Here is a 13,795-nt window from a genome sequence, read left to right as displayed (position 1 = left end):
TAAACCTATCTGCCTCTTGAATATCTGATTCCAGTAGTCTGTTACATTACGCCATCTAAATCATTCTATCTGCTGTAGAATAGCAGAAAATAATGTATCACCAATTACTCCATGCCACACTGCTCAGCTAATAGATTCAATTTCAGGCCAAAAATAAACCATCTTGATTTTTATTTTTCTTCTAAATGTCACCAAGCAAAAGACTGACTGTCATTCCATTTTAACATCTGCATAGCTGAATTATTTTTCCCAGTTTATTCAGAGAGGTATCCTACACTGTTAGGGAATAACATGTCAGCAAAATGTACCTATATCAATCTTCTTGGACTGGGCACCATATGGATTCAATAACATTAAAGTTTGCTAGATGCAAAGAACTGTGGAAATTAATATAGATTAAAAAATCAGGTTGTCTCTAAGGAATGACCAAGCCCTATATTAAGCAATGAAATGTCAACAGCTAAATATATTACTATTTTATTTTTCAATTAAATAAGTTGTAAACCAAAGTATTAGAGGAACTAGTATTATCCAGCATCACTGAAACTCTTCGGTCTGCACATCCTAAAACATAGGAATCCTTTTGTACTCTGCTCCAGCGAGTTTCAGAGGCTCAGTTTTACTCTAATAAGTATTATGCTCATTTTTAAAATCAGCGATCTCCAGCTGACTTGGACAGAACAATGGATCCTCAGCCCCACTGAAAATCAAACTGTTTCCAAGATGGAGGAGAGTCCATATCCTGACTCATGGACATACAAATCCATGAGCTACAGACTGATCCCAGGTAAAATAACAGAAGGGTCCCTCCATCCTCCAGAGAATACGAAGTGCTGAATGAGGACAGCCTGATCTGCCACACGGTTCCTGTGAGAGCCCAGACCTGGACATCAGCCCCAGAGTCGGGGGCCAGGTGTGGGCAGGGCCCTGCCCTGGCACAGGGACCAGCACAGCACTGGCAGTGCTACCTCACTAATGCAAGAACTAATGCAATCTAATGGGCATAAAAACTTGTTTTCTAGAAAACAGCCATCTGCACACATTGGTAAAGAAATGGTACAAAAACACCTGCAGCCACTTCTGATATTTACAAGAGCAGGAAAATATTAGTGATAGTTCAAAGAGTACTGAAATACTATCCAAGGAGCAGAAAACAAGCTAACGTAGAATGTGAAGCTTCCATATTTCATCTTATTTAGCTTCTGAAAGAAAAAAAAAACTGTCAAGAGACTGGATTACTTTGAAAAGGTACTTGAATATAGGAAAGATATCTCAATAGTATGACCTTTTCAACCTGGCTGACAAAGGCAATGGTATCCATTTGCTGGCAACTGGAGCAAGATAAACCTAATGTTGACATTTCCCGACTGAGGGCAATTAAACATTTAAATAATTTATATCAGCAGAGATAGTGGGTATACCTTTGTTTGGGTTTTAAACATGAGATTAGATACACTTTTTAAAGACAGGTTTTTACTTAGGTTTGGAAGAAATCCAGTTGTGTGTGTCAGGTGGTTACTGAAATACTTGAGCTGGTTCCACAGAGAGAAATGAGGGAATGGCACTGGTGGTTCTGAATATGGGTGTCTGAAGATTGTCAAGTATAGGCTCATCTCACAGACCATTCAGCACTAAGAGTGCTCCTCAGTTTACAATTTCTTGTTTCTCTGGAGAGGCAGCTTAATTGGTATAGCTGACCTTTGTAATGGCATCATCAGTAATACGTATTTCCCAGAGCACAACAGGAAGAAAACCACCTTGAAAATAAGTATGATGATGATGCTAAAACTGTAAATCATATAACACAAAATATTACAAACTTTAAAAATACTGCCAAAACATACCTGCTAAGTTCTTTTTAAAAATTGTCATGCAGAACTCTGGGGGAAGAAAAGGCCGTGATAAGAAGGCAAGATTGTAATTGTTAACAGTACAGCAACTCCATAGAGGGCAGTTCTTCAGCATGAGAGTGGGGTTTTTTTGTGTGTGTGTTGCTAAAGGGAATTTCACTATGGCCCATTGGAGAATTCCTGAAAAGTAGAAAGCCATCCCCTTCTTTCCTAGTTTGGGTCTAGGGTGGACCACAGCATGACACAATTTTGGCACTACTTGGATAGCTCCCTGGGGCTGCTGGAACTTCCAGAGGGGCCTGCCCAGTCTCGTTTCAAAGCAGCTTTTGAATTGCAGGAGACATACACATCAGGCTCAATTCTGCTTCTTTATCTTCAGCTAAGTTTAAACTGGAATTAGAAGATACACAATAAACTCAGGAAGGAACAACTTCAAAAATATTGTGACTAAAAAATACTTTCTACTTCACGGTACAAAATACCAAGACACACGTTTTCATGAGAAAAATAAGTACAAAAGACTTCCCACTAAAAATGAAAAAGAAAATGTCTGCCATTGTGAGAGTAGAAAGGCTACAGAAACAGTTCTTGTGTTTGGGAGTTTGCCAATGAATCAGAAAGGGCTGGTAAAAATGCATTCATTGTGCAGAGCCCCCTCACTCTGGAAAAAACTCCTTTATTCACAAAGACAAGATTCTGCTCTCATATATAGCACGATAACTCCTGTGAAGTCAATGGGAGTTGACTTGCATTACGCAGAGATTTTTGCCCAGATATTCAGCATTTGTTTACAGTAGGAACAAGAGACTCTAACTATTGTTGAACACTATTCACTGCTTATTTTTAATACAACGGGTTCAAAATGAGGAAAGCTCGATTTGTAGGAGTTTCATAACTATCAGGAGTTTTATCCATTTTATAACATGTCAGAGCTCAGTTTCAGATTTTTTTTTCATGGACTAGTAAAAGAGCTTCTTAAGAAAAACTGGTTTGAGAAGAGTTTATAAAAATGAGGTATCTGTCTTAATTGCTGAAGCATTTTCTATCCTCTTGAGCTAATACTTTGTAAACAGCAATCGAATGAGGGACCACACGTGTTTACCAGCAAAATCTGTCTACAAGACATCAGTAAAGTACAGATCTGACACAAAGAAAAGGGAGCTGGGCAAGACAGCTGGTATTAGCTCATGGGTATCATAGTATCTCTGGGATGGGAGCAGAAAGGGCAGGGACAAATGGGAAGCCATTAGGAAGAGGGGCTAAAGGGGGAAAATGAAACACAAGAGAGGGAAGGTGAGGAGTTTGGGGCTGGAAGTTCAGTTTAATGATGAAACTCACATTAATTATCAAGTGCTGCTGAAAGAGATGGTCCTTCCTGTCCCTGTTCCACTGCCCTTTCCAACCCTGGCTGTGATTTTTAGCATTGGTGTTCATTTTACCCCATGATGACCTGATTCAGAGAGCTGAACTGAAAGAAAAGGAACTATACAAGTTTAGTTCCCTGACTCAGCTCCCAAGGGAGACCAGGACAGACAGTAGGAGGAACAGGACGGACTACCCCTTTCAGTAGCAGCCCACAATTAGATTGGCAGAACCACATCCTGAGTTCAGCAGGGGACTCAGGCAGCAAGCCAAGGAGAAAGCCAGCACTGGCTAAGTCAGGAGACTGAGGCTGAAACGAAGAGTCTATGAAGACAAAACACTGTTGAAAAATTGATGTTGGAGGGAATGAAAGGCCTGGAGAAGTGAGGTCAGGTTTGGAAGGAGGAAGAGGATAGAAAGAAATTGCAGGAGTCTCAGGAGTCTGTCCTTGCTGCAACATTATGTTCTGCCCTTGAAAATATATTAGAAAATACTAAATTTCAGTATTCCTTTACCACCAAATTATGAGCCAATGTGCATATGTCATTGCCTTCATAGATGATGACAACTCCTTACTCTGATCAGTAACCACTGCATGCAGCAGGGAAGTCTTTTGCAGTCATCTAATCTTACTGATATAAGCAGCGGTATCATACTGACATGATAGTACTGACATGTCTCTAGGGCATTAAAAAAAGAGGAAACAAAAATATTAAACAACAACAGAACAAAAGAAGACAAAGGAACTTTGAACACCTGTTAGGCTACAAAATACCGTTTTTAAAGATTGACTCGTACATGGCTAAAGACAATACTCATTATACAAGACTCAAGAAAGAGTCATCCTCAAAAAGGGATACAAAACCAAAAATCTTTGGCAGGCAAAATTTGATTTAAATATTTCTGATTTTTATCTGGTATGTCTGTTAAGATATCTGTCACATTAAAGTGTTCATCTTTTTCATTCAGTATTCCTTCTCTGCATTTTCTTACTGATGTAAACTTAGTCTGTACAATGTAACAGTTTGTGCAATGACTGAAATTCAATAGGTTGCTCCTCTAATTTACTTAACTGGTACTGCGAAATTGTCCCACAATGGGAACTAGTATTTTCAATTTTCCCAGTCCAGCTTTCTTCCCCCAGCCGAGTCACTGAATCCCTTAGTGATCTTGAACAAATCATTTAATTGTACCCAAATCAAGCCAGCGGGATAAGTAAAAAGAAGCTTTTCCCTGCAAACCAAACCCTGTGCCTGAACTGTGCCTTCCCCAGTAACCAGACACGAGTGAAAGTAGCACATTTCCCCTTGGGACCATCGTGAGGGAGTCAAGCATTCCAAATGTGTTTCAAAACCTAGAAGATGGGTTCAAATTTGGTCTTGAAAGATATTCTTGTTAACCCAGTAATTAATATGATGGTTTTGCATAGAATAAAGAATTTTAAATATTTAGAAGCATATGATTATAGTGTTTTTAAAAGAGTCACTGTTACTTAAAACGTATTAATTTACTTGTTCACTTCAAACAGACCTCAACTGTTATGTTTTTTAGACTCTGGTGGCTTACTTAATGAATGCTTGTGACTCATAAGGCCTATTATTAGTCCTTCTGAGCATATATTAGTGAAAAAAAATTATAGCAAGCCAGCTTTTATGTACTGTTTAGCAAAAAGTTCACAGTATTATATAAACCATTGCAATGCAGTTCCCCTTTACCTACTAAAATGTATTGTAATCTACTCGCTTTGAGTATGTTCTATTTTGTTTCCTAATCCAAATAGTGTGTGTTACAGATATACACCTTAGTGACGGTGGCATCAAACTGAAGTTATAAAAATATTGAATCAGCTGCTACACAGGAACAGCTCCTGATGGATATTTTTATCTGGGGTTATTTATTAAGTCTTTGTGAGCATGTCTGCCCCTCAGTGAGAGCTAGATTTGTTAAAAAGCCAACCACCTTCCTCTCTGATAACCACAAATGATACTGCAGATGCTTAGCATTTTTTTCCATGAAGTCCTACATCCATCTGTTCCTGATAAATTCACTGATAGGGAGTATCCCTATAGTAAATACAATTGTGGAACACCCACACAAAGTCACAAGGCTTACAAATAGAGATAATATCCACTTTTTATGCTAGGCAGTTAATCTGTTTATTTATATGATTTTCGAAAAGGAAGTTGAAAAAAAGAGAACTTTTGAAAAATAAAAATGAAAGTCAGCATTTTCTTTCTAGTCTGAATGTGTGGGAATTCCACAACTAGTCTATTTTTGGCCTGACTTTTTTACAGCATTTTTGGTAAAACTGTATTACCCTTACAGCAAATTATTAAATCATCTTAAACAAAATTAACTCTAACTATAAACTCTTAGAAATTGATTTTTGTTGATTTTTAACTATCTGTGGTTGCAAAAAAGCAGTAGATATACTGTAGTCTGTAACATAATTTTATAAAAAAAGTATTATAATATAAAAGAATCAGAGCTACATAGGATCTGTGTGCCCATTTCTTTTGGATTCTGCAGACTCCTGCATATTTCATTCCCAGTAAATGCTAGTGGATTTTCCCAACAGGGCCACCAATAAAGTATTTTAATTATTTTTATATGTATTTTCCAATTTCTCTTACATTTGAACAAGCATGTACAACCAGCCTCCCTTTCCATTGCTTCCTAATCATAATACAATCTAAAAATATTTATTCTACTTCCAATTACCAGATGCAATCCATTGAAAGGAAGGAAACTATACTTAAACAGAACATTCAACTTATCTCTATATACTTCAAGGGCAACAGTGGTTATTACAAGAGGATGGGAAAATATAAATTTTTTAAAACATGGTAGCTTGGGAAAGGTTTTTTTCAGATTCATACTGCAGACAAAACCAACAAAAAACTACACTTGAGTGCTCACATAATAAGCAAAGCTGCTGTATCTTCTCCCATGCTGGGAGAAATACTTGCCATACATGAATGGAAATGTTTGAGCAGGAGGAGCAGGATCTAGTTCACTGAAAAATCAAAAGAAAACCCTGTCAAAATGTGGTCTATTATAATCACAGAGCCTATGAGAAAATAAAATTTTAAAATACAAACAAAACTTGAGTATTAAAAAATAGACTGAAATGCTCTACAACTTTGTTATTGCAGTTCTCTGCTGCTGTAATTGTAATGGGCACTTTGCTCTAATAGCATCAATCTTCATTTTTTATTTATTTGCTAAATTGTTTGCTAGCATGAGAAAGAGAAGATCATTTATAATAAGAGCCCATCTGCACAGATTTTTGCAAATATAATTGCACATTCTAATGCTCAGACAAGGACATATGGATTATACCTGAGATCTATTTGTTAACAAATCCAGGGCCATAGAAATGGATTTTTAAAACGTAATTCCACAACAGATAAAGTACTTACAGCCATCCTAAGGAGCAAACCTGGTTGTGATTTCTGGCAGAAATTATAGTGCAGCTTCCAGGTGTGGAAGATAATTTATGAAACAGATGAGGGAACTGTATTTCATCAGTGCTATGAAGAGCAGTGCTGTGTTCTCAATATTTAAACACAAATGAAACACAGCTGGCCACTCCACTGAACACACCTGTAGTGCTAAGGCTGCTGCACAGCTGCTGTCAAGCACTTCATGTCAAGATGGACTACTCAAATTTGGCACACAGAAAAGGTCATTAGCAAGCTTATTAAAGGTTATTAATCAATACCTGAGAGGCATGACTTCCCTGTGTAACTATAATAGAAAAATATAGAGTTAATCACATTGAAAACTTTGAAGTGACTGCACAGAAAATAGTTATTTGTGTAGACCATAGGCAGTGAATTCCTACTCAAATCCATTATATATTGCCCCACTGTTTAAATAAATAATACACCAGGAAGTACTAAACATCTACCTTAAAATTTCACCATGAAATACAATCATAGCTGTCCCCTCCTCCTTGGTAAATGTCAAGTGGTTGAGATGATCTCAGTAAGTGCACATTTTTTTGCTAGATCCTAAATCACTGTCAGAACCCACAGTGGAGTCCAGGGAGGGCAGCTACAATATGTGTCTTGTAGGTATGTGTTCTTTATTTTAAAATTCTTTTCTTAGAAGGAGACCCAATTTAAAAAATTGGTTTTAAATTAGGTCTCTTTATGTAATCATTAAGGATTCATACTACCAAGTTCATCTTATCTACATATACATACCCTTAAGTAAACTGGGAGACAAGTAAGCCACTAACTGAAAACTCTGTATTTAGGTGGGAGGAGGAATTGTTTATGCAGCATAAGGAATTGTCAGCAATTCTTGCTAAACAATGTTCTTTAACACAGACCTAAGAAATTTTGGAATTTTGGGGGAAGCCAGCAGGGATTCGAGTTTTGCCATTAGTGCCATTTCCACAACGGAAAGACATAAACCTTCATTTGCAATCCTCAGCCATTAACTCTGAAAAAGCTTGTAACTCTGTGCAAAAACCATAATTTAATTTTCATTTCCTGTTTTGCATTAAATTACAAAGGTGTAAGTATTCTACTTTTATCATTGGTGTCTTTCCATTTGAATTACATCTGGGACAGACTTCTTAACCCGTGATTGAGGTGCAGGTGGAAAATAACAAGTTAATGATGGGAGAAAGATTACTTTTAGTAGCTTTTGCTTCGCTTCAGGCTTATGCAGAGATTCTGTGTGCATTTACAGAGATTTCCAGGGCTGGTTTGGAGCCTTTTCCCTGTGAGATACATACACTGCTGTTTCCTAGACACAAGATTTTTACTTCTTTTGGGTCAAATAGTACATAATAAATCAGTATGCAGAGACAATGATCTGATTAAGATTAATATATTAAATAAAAAATCCCTTATTTCATAGTACTTCTCTAAGTTTGTGTTCAGCTTGAGTCAAGTAGTGCTGGGTTCAGTACACTACTTGTTTTGCTTTTCAACAACTAATTTCAGAAAAAATCCTTTTGACAACTTAAAATCTTAATTATTCTTTTATTAGAACTCATGCCTGTTTCTGAAATCAGAAAAGGTCAACATTTTTTCATAAGGGTGTGTCCTACCATATAGTTAAAAATATTTTTTTTCTTTCTCTAAGATTCTCCCTGATCTAAAAAGGCTTAATATAAAGCATAAAGTAAATAAAAATGCTGCTGTCTGAACTTGAAGCAGCAGAATAGCCAAAAAAATCCTTAAGGTGTCACTTAGTATTACACAGATAAGCATCTGTGACCACAGAGATCTTATAAGACAGAGACATACCCCAAGTATTTTTTAATTTAGTTGTTCTGAGCACATACACTGAGCTATCAAGCCATTCTCCTTGGCTCTCCTTGTGTCTCCCTCCCCATTGCTTTGCTTCTCCAGTGAAATAAAAGCCTTTTACATTGACAAAACCATTTGTGTTGTCACTAGAAACAGAAAACTATACAATTGACTGTGCAGTAATCTATAAATTGTAAGTTGAGCAACAGAGAAATTGGTAGGTAAACCCTCCCTCTAGAAATGGATCCACAAAAGTTCATTGCAGTTGGTTTAGTATGTACAATTGCTTTAGATGCCCTGGTCTTTTTCTGCTGATTGTAGGCTTCAGGAGAGTTTTCACTTACTGTTAGAAAATAATAAATTTCTTCTAAACAGTCCAAATATTTTCACATCACCTAGGTGACCCAGAGATGTTGGTCAAAGTCTGAAACATTTCTTCATTCTCTTATTTATCAGTTCTGCTGGTAGAAGCACTAATTGCAGTCTGCTAGCTATAAAAAAACAAATGAATAGAGGGTTGTTCACTTGATTTACTATAAATTAGAAAGTACTTCCAAGGGAAAAGAAAGATTCAGGCATCATTTGCTCTCTTGCTATTGGTAAAAAAAAAAAAAAAGGCATTGTTCATTTAAAATAATAGCTTTTACAGAATGAGTCTATTTTTCTCCTTACCGGAAGACTGCAGGAACAGAACACAATTATTGCATTTACTGACACTCCTGATTAAAGTGAAGATTTAAGGTCCTGCATATCCTGTCTTAAACTGATTTCAAAATGCCTATATGATGGTCATTTCAGAACAATACAGTCTGGAACACTGACCATTCCATGGATCTCAGAATAACAAATTATCCCTGTGTCCATCCAGACAAAAACTGGAATATGTTTGTTAATAGAGCTCAAGAATTACAACTTTTCCCCTCAAACTTAGTAATTTTCATTACTTTTTGAATTTACAGTTCTCCAATTAAAAACACTCCCTCTGTTTTACTCTCAAGTAGAGACTAAACAGATACTTGTAGATGATTAAGTCCTCAATTAATTAGCCCTACATAAATATGATTGGAACAACGTGCCGAAGGGGTGTGCAAGAATTATACTCCATTACTACACAGAAGACAATTTCATCACACGTATCTGGTCTTGGGTCTATTAGCATAATAAAACTAAAAACCTTGTCATATGGTACCCATGGCCAGCCTTTGACTTCAGACTTTACCAAACATCTTCATCATCTTGTTCTTCTCACTGAAAAAGGAACAGTGAAATATCTAAGAATTTGTGCTGCATATCTGCACTGAAATCACGAGTACAACCACTCAGGATATGGTGTAACTGCAATAACTAACTCACCAGTTTTAAAGGAGTCCGAGTTTCAGAACTGATACATTCACTTCAAAGGAGTTCAGTTTCTTAAATTCTGTAAATCTCAACATTTTTTTTTTTTAAAGACAGAAGATATGGAAACCTGAAAATCAGGGTCATATTTCATTCAACAGCAAAAGCAGTTAAGTAATTCCTGTGCAATAAGAGATCAACACATTCACAAAGGCAGTAACTTTGATGTGCTTAGAGAACAAAGTAAAATTTGGTTAGGAATCACCTGAGGTGACTCCCTGCTTAGAACTGTGTTTTCAGGTACATATAAAAATCTGAAAGTGAATCCATCCCTACATAAACTAGGGCAGATTCTTAGTGTTGCCATTCTGCAGAGCCTGTTTCCTTCACTGCTGTTAGCTTTACAGATGAAAAGGGGCTGTTTAAGGTGAGGAAACTGTTGGCAGCAGAATAAACTAGCCTGGCAAAAGATCAGGAGGTTTCAATCTCTTGGCAAGAAATCAAAGTTTCCTTCCTTTCTTTGTTTAAAACACTTGATCTGCCATTCTCTGAACAAAGCATATGGAAAATTCTGAAGAGATTATCCATTTCTTTATTCCTTTCCCTGCCTGGAACTGAAGTGACCTAAGAGCCTTTAGAAAGACCAAATATAAGAGTACATACTCAGTTTTGGTTCTCATGGGTAGTAGATCCTGGATTAGGGTTATGAATTCATCAATTACAGGACTTCTCTTCCAGGATCTGTTACCCATTCACATAAAAAAAAAAAATGTAACATCTTGATTTAGTATTGACACAGAAAGATGGGGAGAGGAGCAAAAATGTGAACTGAAGAAATGAGAAAAATCACCGGGGGGGTAAAATTTAGGAAAACCAGTACTCAAACATTTATACATTTCTTGATTTAACAGAGTAGAACTCTCATTAAGGATGTCTTGTACTAAAATGAAAATATAAAAATTCTTAGGTCATATCAGAAAATATATCATTATCAGATTATTTCAAGCAGCATACAAAGCATCCTTACAATTTAGTAAGAACACATTTTCTGAATTCTTCCTCTGTACTTGACGAAAAAAGCAGTTAAGCAATACAACTACAGAACACAGCCTCCCACATTTCTTCAAAAAATGTTGCTGCTTTTACTATTTATTAAATAAAACCAGATCTGACTATCAACAGATGTATAACTTTAGAATCATTACACCTTTACATAGCCTCTCAGAGAGTTCATCCTTTTTAATGCAATACCTTAAACTTGCATTTTTTTTTATGAAATTGTGCTCAGGCAGCTCATTACTTTGATGATAAGTTCCAGAGTTTGGCACTACAATTTCTCACCTTCACTGAGTTTAGGAAACCCGAAGTTTACATACTTGTACATACTGTTGGCATCACTGCTTTCCTGTCTTAATCAAATTTCCAGAATCAAGTCTTTGCCTTGACCCTATGCAGCAAGATATTTAAATTGGTCTCTTCAAACCTTACTTAATATTAGAATGAATATTTCTATGTGGACACTCATTAAAATGACTGCAATAGTGATACAGTTTATTTACAGACAGGGAAATAGTTGTACTAAGGAACTGATGTGAGCTAAAGTATCTCCTTTTTGCTTAAGAAAATAGTCCTTAAATGACAGCCTAATTTTCAATATATGTTAATTTCCTATTTCTCATCTTTCTGGACACCAGATAACTCCTGATGTATCATTATCTTCCCAAGGTAGCTCTGTTTTTACCAACTTTGTCACAGTTTTGGGGTCAAAAATAGCCTCTCATCTGTTTGCAAAATTCCATTAATGTATCACATCCTAGTAGGGAATAGGACAGAAGTCAGCCTGGAGGAAGGGATGAAACGCTGTAAAGAAGAGAATGGAAAAATTCCTCTATTCTTCAGAAAAAAACTTTGCCTAATGATTGTTGTCAAATCAGATTCATAGTTCTTGCATAATTAGGACAGAATAAAACAGATTTACAAGCCAGATGCCATATTTGAGATTACTGTTCTGTCAACTCGTCCTGTACAAGCTCACCAGAGAGTTTCCTCCTCTTGTTCTTGACATCCTGTTGTCATGAACAAGATATTGTTCATGGTATTCATTGTTTAAGGTAGTATGTTTTGGAAACGGAAGGAGAATTATTTTGGCTTGTTTGTAAATCAGGCCTCTTTCAAGTTGCTGCAGAGTAACAGGCTAAATTGGTAATTGATGCTAGCAATTCTTCTTTATGATCTTGGTGTTATTATTACTGATAATGATAATAATTATACATACTTCTTACAATGAATTTAATTCCTTAATTTCATTTAATTCCTTCCTACAAGGAACGCTTTATAGCCTTCCCGTTTGGTCCTGTTGCAGACATTCTCTACTGTCATTCAATCCAGAGAAGCCACTCCTAACAGTGGGACTGAATGGACTCCATGCATTATGAAACCTGGCCTCCTTCTACCCACTTTCATACTCCCAAAGCCACTTCTGCTTTCCATGCTGGTGATTTCAGCAGCAGGCTCAAGCCCTCAAATCACTACAAGGCTGTGATATGATTTCTGAGAAGTCATCCCAAGAGATGGGAAGCCTTTCCCTCTTTGTAGTTCCATGGGTGTATTTGCACCAACTGAGCACTAAGCACTTCAGAGCAGCAGTGGAGTTAAAAGAAAGCTTCTACTGCTGTCCAAAAGGTGTGCAGTGGGAACAGAATGTATTGCTGTAGGAATGTTTGCAGAGAGGAGTGATTAACAAATCTGCTCTTACTTGCAGTAGCCCTTTTACCCCAGCGATTCAAAAGTCACGAGACGTGTCTAGCACATCCCATGTCATATTTGCCTGAAGTCTTGCAAAGCAAACCTAACTGAACATTCCTGTACAATAGCTGTTTTTTTAAACAGTTACTTCACTATTGTTAACTGAACTACAAGTTATGACAAGTGATATATCCATAGTCATCCCTTTGGCATTCTTTATAAAAACATGAATCACGGAAACATTCATCATGAGGAACTCCCATCATAAGGACATGTACACAGTGTGTCGTTCAGCCTGGCTGTATCTTTCCACTCTGTAAAATGTAACTGTCAGAATAACTTCAATGAATTGTACAGGCCATCATGTAAGTTTGGTAAAGCACAACTGATAAAACACACGTCAGAATTCATTAGTTATGTTTAACTTCAAGTAATGCCTGTGTACAGAAGAAAAATGAAAATTCTCTTTCTTTGTAAGTCATTCTAGCAAACACTGTAATAGCACCATATTGGTGTACATTAACCAGAAAACAAAACACTTGGAAGAACTGGCCAACTAACAAAGCTCAGACATTGAAAAGCATACATAAAGCGTATAAACAGGATAAAAGAACTACTAAACCAGATTGTGCTTAAGCTTGGTCAACAGGAAAGGGAGGAATTAACCACTGCAGCTGCCCCAAAATTGTCAAAAGGAAAGGAATAGACTTAACATATCCAGAAGCCCTTTCACAGAGACTCACAGGGTTTTTTTTCCCATGTTTTTCCTCACAAAAGCCTTTCACCACTTAGGGTCAATGCTAAATGGTGTTGACAGCTATTGTTTATGGCACCTTTAGCCTGTCCAAGATACAGAAGTAAGTTTCCCTGAAAACTGAAATGGCTTCATTCAGAATTGTGCCAGTTTTTTGGAGGTGACAGGAGAGGGTACACAATGGGGTAAATGTAAGGACCATCTGCTATGCCATAGAAAAGGAAAGGAACTCAGGAGAAGGATACTACTTACAGACATCACCAGGCATGTTTTCCCATGGATAAAGGTACTTGCATTCCAAGAGATACAGTGACACCCTCTGTGTTCTTACTCTTCTGCTTTTCCAGGCAAGAGATGCCAACAAGATTTCCACTCCCTAAGGAAGAGTCCTAACTGGTAAGAATTTTACACGAGCTCTGCTCAAGTTCAGACAGTTATATAATTGAAACTCAAGAAAAATACCAAGCAATGATTTA

Source organism: Poecile atricapillus, chromosome 8, assembly GCF_030490865.1.
Source record: "Poecile atricapillus isolate bPoeAtr1 chromosome 8, bPoeAtr1.hap1, whole genome shotgun sequence".
In the NCBI taxonomy this organism is placed as follows: Eukaryota; Metazoa; Chordata; class Aves; order Passeriformes; family Paridae; genus Poecile; species Poecile atricapillus.
Note: the sequence above shows the minus strand (reverse complement) of the source record.